This window comes from Cibotium barometz, chromosome 47, assembly GCF_041138505.1.
Source record: "Cibotium barometz isolate CiBa-2024 chromosome 47, ASM4113850v1, whole genome shotgun sequence".
In the NCBI taxonomy this organism is placed as follows: Eukaryota; Viridiplantae; Streptophyta; class Polypodiopsida; order Cyatheales; family Cibotiaceae; genus Cibotium; species Cibotium barometz.
In genome coordinates, this window is record NC_141092.1 from 6,638,577 (window position 1) to 6,653,073 (window position 14,497).

Genomic DNA, 14,497 nt, shown 5'->3' on the forward strand with positions numbered 1-14,497 from the left:
TCTTCGCCCCCCCCTTTGCACAACGTAGGCCAGCGCCCACACCAGCATTCTTCGCCCCCCCCTTTGCACAACGTAGGCTCCAGCAGCACTCGGCACAAAAATGACCATCGGCACAAAAATGTGTGCCGATGGTCATTTGCCCATAGTTTCATAACTAAATTGCTACAATTTGAATGTAAATAGCCAAGCTTAGGAACCAAGTTACTTTTTGCTATCAATGGCCCAAAGTGGAATGTATCAAGCTATTTTTTAGCACTTTCTTTTTGAATAATAAATAAATACATGTGTGAGGAACTGTGCTCACTCATGCATGGGCGAAGATTGAACCCGGATCTCTTTGTTGTGCATATCTTGCTATATATTATCTCCTTCTTGTTTATTTTGTAAAGCTTTAAGCTATGGCTTTGGAGGTTTATTAATAGCAATTTTGACATCTCTTTTCACATAAACAATATTTATCCTATGTATTTTTTATGCCCCCTTTATGCATTTTGTTGTATTTTTTATGCCCCCTTTATGCATTTTGTTGTAAGTCGATTCATGCATTTTCATATGTAAGCCAACAAACTATCAGGCCAATCTACCCATATAGGTAATCTAGTCCATATGGCTTGCCTTCTCTAGGGGGGGCAATCCACTCCATTGATAGGTGTAGGTCCAAGTGGTACAGGCCCATTATGCTATGGTTGTGATGAGCCTACACCACCAACATCGACTAGGCCCATTATGCTATGGTTGTGATGAGCCTACACCACCAACATCGACTAGACCCACCCCCGCTCCCTCAAGTCCAGCTTCACCATGACATCCTAGGGGAGTCTGGGGGGTCTACTAGACATTGTAGTGGAGGGGAGCATGGTTCTTTTACTTTGGAAAAAGAAGCACTAAGTTTCCCGAGACATCTCCCCCAATGGGGGGGTTCATCATTTGCTCATTTTGAGCCACTGTCGAGGAGAGTCATCCCACACTTTGGTCCACAAACCATACCATATAACATGGATGCCGATGGGACTCTCGTTGATGGTAGAGGTTGTTGAGATTGGCAATGGCAAATTGTTGGGGGTGAGAGATGAGTTGGTAAAATTGAGAGATTGTATGCACACACCCAAGTTTACATTGAGGAGGGGTGTTGAAGTGTGAAATGTAAAATGTGTGAGAGTGAATCTTAAGCTTGAGTATGTGAGAGAACCCTAGAGGTGCAAGATATTGTGGTATTATAAGAATGCCACATGTGATATTGTATGGTGTGTGTGTTGACCAAAAGGGTGGGAAAGAGTGTGCCACATAGATGCACACATGTAAAGTGAGATGAGGGCTATCTATATTAGAAGCCTCGTTCTATGGTTCACTGGGGAATGCAATAGAGGTATCGTTGAGTGTGCAATCTCTCTCTCTCTCTCTCTCTCTCTCTCTCTCTCTCTCTAGTAATGGAGTTTCTTGTGTGGTTTAATCCACCTTAATATTATGCTTAATATTATGTCTATCACCATGATCAATCCCATATTAGGATTCTTATCATGGTATACGAGCCGGGATGGGCTCTTGGACATGGTGAATATTTATGTATAGTTTTCTTGGTTATGTGCTCATTTGATTAAGCATGATTTCTATTTTAGCATTTCTAATATGAGAAAATTATGCAGACTCATCAATATGGATTGCATTTGGAGTCTTGGAAGCTACCAATGGAGATTTGGAGTTTACGGTGCTGCCATGGAAGCTAAAAATGAAGATTTAAGCAATATGAAGACTATGAAGTCTTCATCATCAACATCAAAGAAGCTACCCAGGAGAGTTGCAAATGGGATTTTTACAACATGGAGAGCCTGCTCAATATCAAAGAAGTTAAACTAAGGATTTTGAGCAAGTATGAAGGGTATGGTGTCTTCGGCGTCAACAAGGAAGCTGCCAACAAGAAGATTACCAAAGAAGGTATTTGGCGATTATTTACCTTATTAATTTCTGGTTTGAGCACGAGAGATTTATCATGAAAAGGGTTGCTATGAAGGTGCAGGATCATCCAAATAAAGGATAAGTGGTGGGCTAAGAATGGAGCCCATGTTTGTGCACACCGCGTACTCAAGGAAAAGAAGCACTACTTGAAGTAACCAAAGGAAGGCAAGGAGGAGCCCATCAAGGTTTGGCATTTCCATCACAACCATACCTTGATATGACAACTTTGAGTACATAGTGAGAAAGCTTTAGAGAAGCGATGGTGGGTGTAGCAAGAAGGGGCCCTCAATAGGAGACATTATGATAAGCCAAAGCACAAGCAAGCTCAAGGTGGCAAAGGCAACCTGGCAACATAGTTAGCAAAAGAATGGCAACCATGCAGCAGTATGTCAAAGGCAATCTGTAGAGGCATGATTGACGTGATGAATTTAGGCTTGTAGACGAGAGAGAAGTGACACTTCAGCACAGATGCGTAGTAGAGAGAGAGCATAAGCAGGCCCCAAAAACTTACGTAAACATCATCAAAATAGCAGTGGTTACAAAGAATCAAGTAACTAGCAATGAAGTTAGGAACAACCACACATAGTAAGGTCTTGTGTAGATGTAGCACATTTATGACAACAACTAAAACATAGAGACAACCACATCTCCATACCTTGTTCAAAGGGTAGAAAGAAGCTGCAAAGAAAAAAATGGAAGACGACCATACAAAAAAAAGAAGACAGGCAACCAAGAGCCTCGTTTAAGCCGAGAGACCTCACATTTTTTTGGTAAAAAGATAAGAATAAGGTTTAAAACTCTTATCAAATTCGCACCACAATGGCATTAAGAAGTTGGAAAATGTGAAATTGCGTGTTACTACATGATTTTTTGTACATGAATAAAAAGTTTCCTTCCATCCATGTTCATACAAGCATGAATTTTTGAACCACAATAATTGGGTATCCTACCCTTGCTTACACGCATAAATATGATTTTATTATTTCTCACTCAAATTTTATGAGGGTCCCCTGCGCGAGCCCATAGGTGCTCGAAATGGTTTGTAAATGTTGTGTGCATGGAGTTGTGCACACATAGGTATCACACTTCATGGTTGGTTCCCACCCGAACATTTATGTTCAAATTGGACTCAGTGGTTCCATCATGGGCAAGTGGGCTCAAAATGGACTTTGTGTCTAGGTTGGCTAGGCACATGCACACACACTTGTTGAACACTCCAATTTGCATTCAATTTGCATTGAGGGGGAGTGTCAAGATTGGTAATGCCAAGTTGTTGGGGGTGAGAGATGAGTTGGTCACATCGAGAGATTGTATGCAAACACCCAAGTTTACATTGAGGAGGGGTGTTGAAATGTGCAATGTAAAATGTGTGAGAGTGAATCTTAGGCTTGAGTATGTGAACGCACCCTAGAGATGCAAGATATTGTGGTAAGATAAGAATGCTGCATGTGATATTGTATGGTGTGTGAGTGTTGACCAAAAGAGTGTGCCACATGGATGCATACATGTAAAGTCAGATGAAGACTATCTATATTAGAATCCTCATTGTATTGTTCATTGGGAAATGCAATAGAGCTATTGTTGAGTGTACAATCTCTCTCTCTCTCTAGTCATGGAGTTTCTTGTGTGATTTAATCCACCTTAATCTTATGTTTAATCTTGTGTCTATCACCATGATAATTCCCATATTAGGATTCTTAAATGAAGGGAAGCAAGTCATCAATTGGATGCATGTACTTGCAAACTTCAAGTTCACAAACTCCTTTGAGAAATGAAAAGCACAAGATAAGCTAACAATATGTTACTGATGTGCTCAAGACTGCATTTCTTGTTTTACATCTGGGCCTTGGCTTCTTGGAAGACTAGATGAAGAAGAGGATAAAGATTCTCCTATCTAATAGACATTAAGAGAGCAGCCAAGACCAACATGGAGAAACCAAGCGTTTGCTTACAAGAGGAGTGGAGAAAGCATCCAACCAACATGCGAGGTAAGTGTTTCAAGAGTGTGAAAGTGACGAGTGTTGCACTTTGGCTCAGGAGGAAAATCCTCCTTTACTTCTTGTTTTGTAAGTGTCTCTTTTACTATTTTCATTTATTTAATCTAATTTGGTTTTAAACTATAACAAAAGAAGAGTATGACTATAGGTATAGATCCCATGCCCGCAATTGTGGGCTTCGATGTCTACACGAGGTGTGCATTTGAATGAGTCCATTTTGGGGACTCAAGATGACGAGGTAAGTAACACATAAACCCTTCTCTTATCTATATGTTGTCTTCCATTAGTTTATACATACTTGACTCTTGTTTGTATGTATGCAAGATGAAGAGGAAGAAGAAGATTCAAACTATGAATGTGAAGTGGGCAAAGCAAGTAAAGATGAAGATGAAGACAAGCTAGAGGAATCTAATAAAGATTTTGATTAGCCATACCTTCCTTGATGTTTTCTATATATGGCCAAAGGCCTTACCAAATTAAGCAATATAAAATATATTTTATTGACTTGCATTCTTTCGTGTTTTATTTTATTTTTCAAGTTTTATTATCAGTATTTAAAAAAAGATCTAGGGTAGACTAGAGAATCCTATGATGACTCCCCAGTCTGCCCCAACATTTTTTTTCATGCAATGGGATCATTGCTCACAAAGTAAAAATAGTAGCAAAATATTGTTGCTCAAAAGGGAAAATTTCCTCTTCTTAGGCCCTACATCTCCATGCCCTTGTAGTTATAAAAGCACTACTATTTTTGCTACTAGACCCTCACTATGTTTGTAGTGTGTCACGCCCTTCACTGCCTTTGTGTAACTTGTTAAGGGTATGCACTATAGTGTTAACTGCCTTGCCCCAAAAAGAATTATGAATTCCTTTACCTTTAAGAATACTCCGCTGTATATCCATAATTGTGCACTCTTGAGCACCATGGTGTTGGTATAGGATGAGCAATTGTCCAATCTTTGTTAATCATGTGCTACTTTTAGTAGGCATTAAACTCACTTGTTATGTGAATTCTCCTCCTTGATATATTTGAAACTTCTTTCCTTTCTCATTCTCTACCAGCTATTCCATATTTTAAATTCTGTAAAATCTTCAACCTTATCTGAAAGAAAATACACCCACTTCTTTTTACTAAAGTCATTGATAATTAATAAGAAGTAGAAAGGACCACCTAATGTAGTGGAAATGCATGCAGATAGAATCCTATAAAACCTTTTGCATGATTCTTACGTTTTTGTGGAAATTCATGCATGATTCTTACTTTCTTGTGGAAATGCATGCCAATGTTGCTTTCCCATCATAAAAGATTCACACATATCTAAAATCTCTAAAACTGCTAGTAGATGTGTCACAATCCCAGTCCTTTGTATCTCTTTTAAGTCTAGAAAGCCCATGTGTCTGAATATCTCAAGCCATAGTCTGCTTGTCCTAACATTCGACTCGGGCTATAAAATATGACATAAAAGCAGACAACTCATACAAGTTGTTGAACTTGATTACTCTCCCAATAAAATTTTCACTGGCATCTGATGATTACACCAACCTTATCGAAGAGAACCTTCAAGTCATGATCAGCTATGGCCATAGACAATTCTCAATGTTTAGCATATAAAGGACATAAGACAACTTCTTAGTATCACCATTGCTAGAAATGAAAGAAATGGTACCTGAACCCATGGCTAGTATTTGGCATCATTCTTGATGCTAACAAGGTGGAGTCCTCCACCATAGGCTTGAGCGATATATATAAACCCTTTTTATTGGTCATGTGTTGGGATACTCCACCATTGATGATCCATGAACCATGAGATGATGAGGAATGTTCTAACTTTACATAGATTTCTTCTATCGCCACCAGAAATAGCTCCAATTTTGCTTTAGCACTATACCCAGACTCCTTCTTCAAAGGCTTCAAAGTGCCATTCTTCTCATCTTCTTTCTTCAATCTACATGATTTGACTACATGACCAAGCTTTTGTAGTAAAAATAAATTTCCTTTGATTTTTTGTTCTCATAAGCATTGGAGTTATTAGATCTCTTCTCCTTGCCTTTCTTTAAATTTGCAAAGAATACAATAACACTAACATCTCTAGGTTTAAAGAGAATATTCTCTTCCACCTCAAAAGTATTGGCACACATTGTGCACCTGTGTGTTTAGCGAGGTCACTAAATTGTCATACTTTGGGGACAACACTCTAATTTATCTTTGGCTATTTATTCACTAGTCTTAGTGATCCCCATTGCCATTGAATCTTACAAATTCTTTATTTGCGGAATGTCTTTCTATTACAATGTTACTCTCAAGGTTTTAAATCCTTGTATGATTCCTCGTCTCATATTGGTTTTTAAGGACTTGCCATGCTTCAAAAATTGTGGTAGTATGTTGAATTAGGGTCATCATCGAACCGAATGGAAATAGTGAGACGATGGTGACAATGACACATAGCATATCTACATTCTTTTTCCTCCACACTAAAGCAAGAGTAGGATCTAGCACATGTTCTATAGTGGATCTGTTGGATCTGGAGTAGGACTCTACTTTGCATCAACCATTATTTGAGATTTCTCACAAATCATATGAATCAGGAATGGCCTAATCTTGAACATCCAAAAAGTGTAATTTATCTTATCCAACTTTTCATCGGCCAAATAGTGGAGGATAAACATGAGCAGGTTATGTTATTTGCAGGTTGGGTCATCTCTCCAAAAATACCTTCAAATAGTAAACTACTAAAATAAGTTTTTCCTAGAGCCAATGCTCTGATACCATGTAAAAAAACATAATAGAATAAGTAAGATTAATACAATATAAAGTAGTGGAGAGTAAAAAATTTATTGCTTGCAATCTTGACTACAAAACTGATGGTTGGACCCGTGTGCTCCGAGTAAAGAGCTTTAATGGCGATCTAGATGTACTATGGAAGGAGGATGTCTTTTTTATAATATTATTCGAGCACAATGAACTAAGGCTGCCAAGCTATTTTATATATAGTGCCTAGGGTCGACATGGATGTATGTTAGATATTTCTCCCAACCCATAACTTGGTCCAAAATTACCAATAGACTATATCATTTAACTAGGACCATATTGGACTACGACAAAGCATCGTAGGCAAATTTTGTAGGTTCCACAAACATCTGAGACCATCTCGATTCATCAAATGGGCCTCTAACCTAAGAATAATGTATCATCTATTTGCTATCTAGCACTGACTAATGCAATCACATAGCCCACATAAGCATGCATCGTACTTGGCAGAGTGCCAAGTCTACATTAGCCATCTCCTAACCATCTGGCTACATTTGGTTTTACCATCCAATGTCTATATTGGAAAATTCTAGGTGCCCACCAATGCTCACCACAACGGCTACTCCTCATATAGGGGGGCTTCTAAAATAGAGCACATTTGTCACCCATAGTAGCAACATGAGGGTCGAGCATTGACCAAATGCTTTGTGAGAGAATTCTCTAGAGATATTCTAATGATTGGTTTAGGAAATATTTAATAAATATCTAATTTCATACATGAGGGTATTTTTGGATAAGTGGAGTCTTTTTAGTAAAGTAATGGAACATTTAGTCTATTTATCACTATGTCTAGAAAAATGTCATATTGCTTGACTCAGTTTGAATCCTACTAGATGTAATTTTGTTGTTGGGCGAGTGGAACTCTTTGACGAGATGGTGTCTTCCATCATGAAAATAGTAGTAGATTATAAGAAAGTGGAGGTGATCAAAGCACTCAAAGCACAAGGAGTTGAGCAAAGTTCTAGGTCAAATCCAATGGCATAGTCGCTTTTTAGTGGCCAATGTGTGTCTTATCCAATTACAAAGAAAGATGCACAATATGATGGTTAGAGAAGTGTTAGAAGGATTTTCACTATTTATAGCTTATGTTAGGCCTTGTCCAGATGTGCATCCCCTAGATTAGTGGAAACTATTTCGTGTATCCATTGATGCATTAGATGTGGCAATCGAAGGTGTGATTTATGCAAGAATAAAATGAAGGATGAATTTCCCAATACATTATATTGGTCAGATGGTGTTCAGTGCAGCATGCATCTACTTCACTATAGAGGGAGAAGCATAAATAAATTTTGATATTACCTTTTGGTAACCATTTTACATTTCAATTAGATCATCAAGCCTTACTATTTATGGTTAATAATCCAAACTTAGCAAGAAAGGTGGCCTATTATGGATGAATTTGCTACAAGAATTTGATTTTTCCACGCGACATGGAATTTGATTTTTCCATTCGAATTACAAGCTAAAAGCTGTTTCAAGCCAAATTATGTTGGCACATAGTTTGAAAGGATGTCTTCAAAGTTTCTTGAGAGTGTGATGTTTGTCAAAGATTGGGTCAGTGAAATGCAGCAAACTAGATGCCACACAATCTATTGTTGTATCTTAAACCATTTGAAAAGTGGAGTCTTGATTTTATAGGACTGTTTAACCCTCCTTCTTACTAAACTGCAAAATTGTATATCCTCATGAAAACTTATTATTGCACTAAGTTGGTGAAGCTAGAGCTTTAAGGGATTAAAAATCTACTTAAGTTGTTTAAGACTAGTTTTGGTTGTCCAATTGAGTTAGTCAGTGATCAAGGGGGGTGTTGTAATGACATAGTATCACATGAGAATTTTTTAGGGTATTATCCTCAATCAAATTGTCAAGATGAATCCTTTAATAAGAATTTGTATTTTTTTTTAAAGAAATTACTTCATGAAATTGGGATCAAAAAGCTACATTGTACATTATAATAATCCTTGATCGCTTAGAAATTTTTAAAAGGTTCGAGCCAAGGCCTTGTTAGGCCAGGCTATGTAGAACATAAAATAGTGTATCTAGATTAGAGGAGTAAATTTAGGTGGAGTGCTTAGAGGATAAAAAGTATTTCTTAACTCTTTTCTTGTTGGCAGTGCCATCATGTAATTCTATAGGTAAGCTAATTTTTAATATCAAAATGATTATAAATCGAAATAGTCATGGTTTTACACTAAAATATTCAAGAAAAAGGTTGTCTGTTTTCAGGAAAAATCATAAATTGCAGCATAGTTCTTCGATAAGAAACATAATGTCTTTTAAAATTTATGCTTAGATCGAAAATGATATTCTTTCATTATTTTAAGGAATGATAGGTTCTTTTTAAAAGGGTAAGAGATCTTAACTCAAACTCCATGTTCAACACAGGTGGCGGAGTTCGAGATGAAATCTCAAAAAGGATTTTTTTAAAAAAGTGGGTCAACTTTTAACTTTCAAGGGCTAGCCTTGGTGCAAAAACTTCAAGATAGGCATATTGAAGGGTGTTATTTTAAAGTGTTTGAAACATGCTTTAACTCATTACATTGAGTATACACTCAACTTGAGTCAACATTGAAGGTGTCAATATAACTAGAGATTGGGGACTTCAAAGGCTCTATGGCTTAGAGTTGGCTATAGGAAAAAGCATACATATTGAAACATTGAGTAAAACATTTAAATCTACCTTTTGGTGTCTCAAGTAGTGTGAAGATGGGTGGCATGTCCCTGAAGGTATAGGCTTGGGTGAGGTGAGCATTTTAATCCATTTCAACTTCATGCTAGTTTTAGAAGGTTAGAGCATTGATCTTGTCATTTACTTTAGAAGGATTGGAGCATTGATCTAAATGTTACCAATACCTATCTAAGATTTTAAAATTTTTACCTAGTATCTACCTTTGATCTACATACAGGTGGTTGGATCCCAGAAGAACTTGTGTAATAGAACATATGTAGAGTCCTAATTAGAGAGAGATAGAGAGAGAGAGAGAGAGAGAGAGAGAGAGAGAGCCATCTTCGATGGTAGAATTTTTATCAACTAAAAGGGAAACATAAAATAAACTAGGAAAGGTACCTCTCAAATGTTTTTTTAGAAAGAAAAGGGTTTTAAGAATGATGAATCTTAGAACTATTATCAACTCTTTGTTACGTGAATCACGGGCATTCAAGGAAGTTTTGGATGTATAAAAAGGGATGAGAATTCAAATCAACACACACACACACACAAACACGTGGGAGGGGAGAGAGAGAGAGAGAGAGAGAGAGAGAGAGAGAGAGAGAGAGAGAGAGAGAGAGAGAGAGAGAGAGAGAGAGAGATGAAAGAGCCTCTTGGAATCAATAAAAAATCATAGAACAATATGTTTAAAACGCTCAATTCATATAGCTAGGAACTCAGAAAATCATTCAATTCATGTAGAGTGATGAATCTACTTTCCACAATATCTCTTGTTTGGTGGAGTCATATTCACACATTAAAAGGAGGTGAAGATGACTCCACCCAACATCTCTTTGTGGTGGAGTCATCTTCACACACTACAAGGGGGTGTAACATAAATTTTGAATTTTGATCATGCTATATGCTTTTTAAAACCTTGAAAAAACTTGAAACCATTTATAAATTAATTTGCAAGGTAATTTACTTCTTTAAATTAAGGCACGTATTAGTTCCTCCCCACAAAGGAAATGAATGGTGTAGGTTGTATAATCCCATTTTAATCACCCTACTTTTCTGGCTAATGTGGACAAGTGTGTTTGAATGAAGGGGGCCTGCTACAAGAAAGGGGTGGTGGTTGAGCTTGCCTCAACTTTCAAGGCTATCGTATATACCTTTAATTGATAGGTGCGTTGGGTCTTTAAATAATAATAAAAAAGATAGATGTTTTTTGAGAAACAAAATCATTGTGTTGTTTAAAAATTTTGCCATGGCCTTAGCTTCAAGTACTTCCATGGATTATACAGTAAATATTTTTTGTTGGGATGTCATTTTCCACTTTGAATGCTTGAAAGGACAATTTTCATGTTGTTCTTTGCACTAAGATATAGTGTCAACTTTCACCATGGCATGGCTTTTGATCTTGGAATTTTAGACAATCTGAGGAGATAGAAATCGCATGCCTTTTGATCTTGGAACTTTAGACAATCGTATGTAGATAGAAGACACCTTTGAGAAGTTTTCATAGTTCTTTTTATGTTTTTATAACTATGGCCCTTGTCTATATATATCAATTGTGAGAATATATTCATGATTTGTAGCAATCATAGACAATGTATCCAATCTCAAAAGGAGCGGATTCATGTGGATAATCAATAATCCTTGAAACCCACTCCAAGATGTTTATCACACCATTGTAAGATGTTTATCACACCATTGTAGGATTGTGCTAGGTAATAGGTAGAACTGAGGGCGTTGGTGTGGGCAAAGTATCACTCATGTGGGATCATGAATGGCGTTAGGTTTTGTTGTGTTCTATGTTGGGTTGTCAGAGTGAGTGTCATTGTGAAGTGTCAAACCTAAAAATGGAGAAATAGTGCTCTGCTCAGGCAACAATAAACACTGGCGATCACGGTGTTTATGATGGGTGTTCATGGTCGAGTTTGCTTTCTTCTGTTAGAAGGACGTGTGCCAAGAAGATGCAGAGCAGTAGTAGAAGTGATGGTTGTAGAGATGGTTATGTTTTCTTGGAAGTCAAGTGCTAGGCGGTAGTTCGGGCTAGAGAATTCGCAACAGTTCCTTCATTCATATTTTACTAGGTGGGCAGCGAGGTAGCAAGGTTTGCAGCAGCATGACCCGAATGCGGAAAGGCATGAAGGTGGTGAAGATAGTGGGATGCAATGTGATAATCTGGAGTATGAGTTAGTGCCTGGTGCATAGGATTTAGCAGAAATAGAGGAGTATGGAGGCATTTTAAATGAGCTAAGAGAAGAAAGGCAATGGGATCCGGTTGTGATAGGAGGAGTTTTGTTACAACATTTGTTTCTAGTAAGGAGGCGATTGGATTTTGATCCACAGCAGGGGGCTTACCGGCACCACTTCCATCACTAGTATCGTCCTCATCATCTTCTGCAGGGCATTTGACCCCTAATACGCTAAGGAATATGGCAGCAGCGCGGCTAGAGCTGATTTCCGCGTCGAATTCGGGACCTTTTCAAGGAAGTCTAAACAAGACCCCGATTGCCATGTAGCTTAATTCGAGACAAGATGGCAGGCCAGAGGATTTGACGAAGTGTATGACGCGCAAGCCAAGATGCGACAATTCCAAGCGACACTAGAGGGAAGAGCCATGCAGTGGTTGAGCAATTTCAATGCCAGTTATTTTGGCATTAAAGAATGCATTTTTGAACAGGTTCAGAAAGGAGAAAACTCCGCATGATATTCTTGCAAAGATTAAAGCAATTAAGCAGAGGAAAATGTTTGTGGAGGATTACACTCAGAAGTTCAATCAGTATCTAAGAAGGCTTGCAAATGCGGAGAGGCCGACGGATGAAATGTTGGCCGGATATTATATGAATGGTTTGAGGAAGGAACTGCAGAATGCAGTAGCAGGTGTGGATGTCGGAGTCGGTTTGGATGGTTTGATAGAAACTGCCACAAGAGCAGAGAAGCGCTTTGGAGTAATCAATCTGAGTCCTTCAAAAAGCGGGGTTCTCGGGAATCTAAGAAGAAAAAGAAGGGGAGGAAGAAGAAGAGATCTTCAGATAACAATAGTGATGATGATTTTGATTTAGACACAGATTCAGATTCTGAGTCAGAGACAAATAGTGGTTCAGATTTTGATTCAGATTCGGATTCAGATTCGAGTTCAGACAAGGGGGATAAGAAACAGAAGCATAAGAAGAAGGATAAAGAAAAGTCCAAAGGAAGTTTGGTTGAAAAGATGGTGGAGAAAAAGTTGAAAGAAATAGGGGTTAAGCAGGAGTCAGAATCAAGTGGCAAGAAGCCTCATTGTGATATTTGTGACATTGATGGTCATAAACAACCAATTGTTGGTACAATCCTAATTTTAGGGGACCAATTCCGGAGCGCATTCAGCAAAATTTGGCACAAGCAAGTGCAGTATTTTCGGATGCTGTACCGGATGCTGTAGGACAGCAGAGGACATTTAATAATTCGGGTTGGCGTGGACAACAACAGTAGTGGAGGCCACCTTTTAATCAAAATAGGTCATACAGAGGCAATTTTAATCAGGGTTACCAACCCCGATATGGTGGTTATCCAAATTTCATGCCTTGGGGAGGAAATTGGTAGCAACAGAAGGTATGGCAGCAACCCCCAAACTGGAGTCAGCCAAATTGGAATCCGCAGGCATGGGATCAACCGTCACCAAATACACAGTTACCACAGTTACCTCCACCATCTGTACAGCAGGGGGAGGCAGAGAAAACACCTCAGAGTAATTTAATTGATATTGAAGTTTCGACGGATCAGGAGACAAATCAAGTGTCAGCGGAGTGTTCTTCGGAGTGCGATTGTTCGCAATGTAAGTCCAGTGAGCGTGAGGCAATGGCAGTTACACGTTCAAAGGCAAGGCTTAAACCACCGTTGGATTGGGAAGCACAGAAGGAAGTTCAAGATGAGGTAGCGGATGAAGTGGAGCAGTCCGAAAAGGAAGAAATGACATCTGGACAGAAGCAAAAGCAGCTCAAGATAGTGGGGAGTTCAGAATTAGCATCAGAGGCATTGTTTGAGGAACTACTGAATACTCCTATGCAGTTAACATTGGATCAGTTACTTTCATTGGTTTCAATTTTTTGGGACAGACTTTATTCAGTAACAAGGAAGTCAACCGTTCCTGACATTCCGAGTGCATTGAAGGAGAGTGTTGGGACTTATCGGATTAGTCCAAATGATGTGGATTTTACTATCCCAACTGTGAAGCTGGAATTTGATGGTCGTATATTTTATGATGTTCTGTTAGATGGGGGATCCGGTGTGAATATTTTGTCTGAAGCTGAATTTTCAAGGATGGCAGATGTTAAGCTTGATCTTACACCTACCTATTGATACGTTTAAAGTCTAGTTTGAATCTGCGAGGGAGCAGGCTGTTCAGATGGAGAATATGGAGCTGAAGACCAAAATTGATGAGTTGGAATTGCAAGTGGAGACCGTAAAGAAGGAAGGAATGCTGAAGAGGGTCAGTTTGTCTTTGGACACTGTGGATGAGCAAGGAGATGGTAACAAGGAGTTCGTAATCGTTGGTGTTGAGAGGGCCGCGGAGTTCAGTAGTGTGATAAGGTGGCAGAATTGATTACAGTGGAAGCCCAGGAGGAAAGCAGAAAGGCAAGTGCAGAAGCAAAGGTGGCGGCTTTGGTGGATCAAGCAAGTGGCTGACTGGATCAAGGGACTGTGGGTCCGAGGTCAGCAGTTTGGCTCAAGCCATCGAGCTGTACCAGGTGTTTGGTGTAGACCTTAGGCGGATTATTTATCAAGTTATATGTATGGATTTTTGGTATTTTGGAAGTCGGTTAGCTTTGGGATCTTGGAAGAAGGTAGAGAGTCGTGGGAAGTCTATATAGCTGGAGCCGTTTTGTTTAGTGGCATACGAATAGGGTTCTTGGCGGATTTTGTGTGTAGCTATGGCGGATTCTGTAATGGCAACATAGTTGAAAGATTTTGTGTTTCATTTCTTCTAGTCATTTTTCATTTTGTATTCCGTGTATTGAGAGTAGTGCAAGTTCAGTTGTGTTGTGTGAGACATGTGTGTAGAGTTGTAGTGAATTTTTGGAGTAAGATGAAACTGTGTTGGGTCAT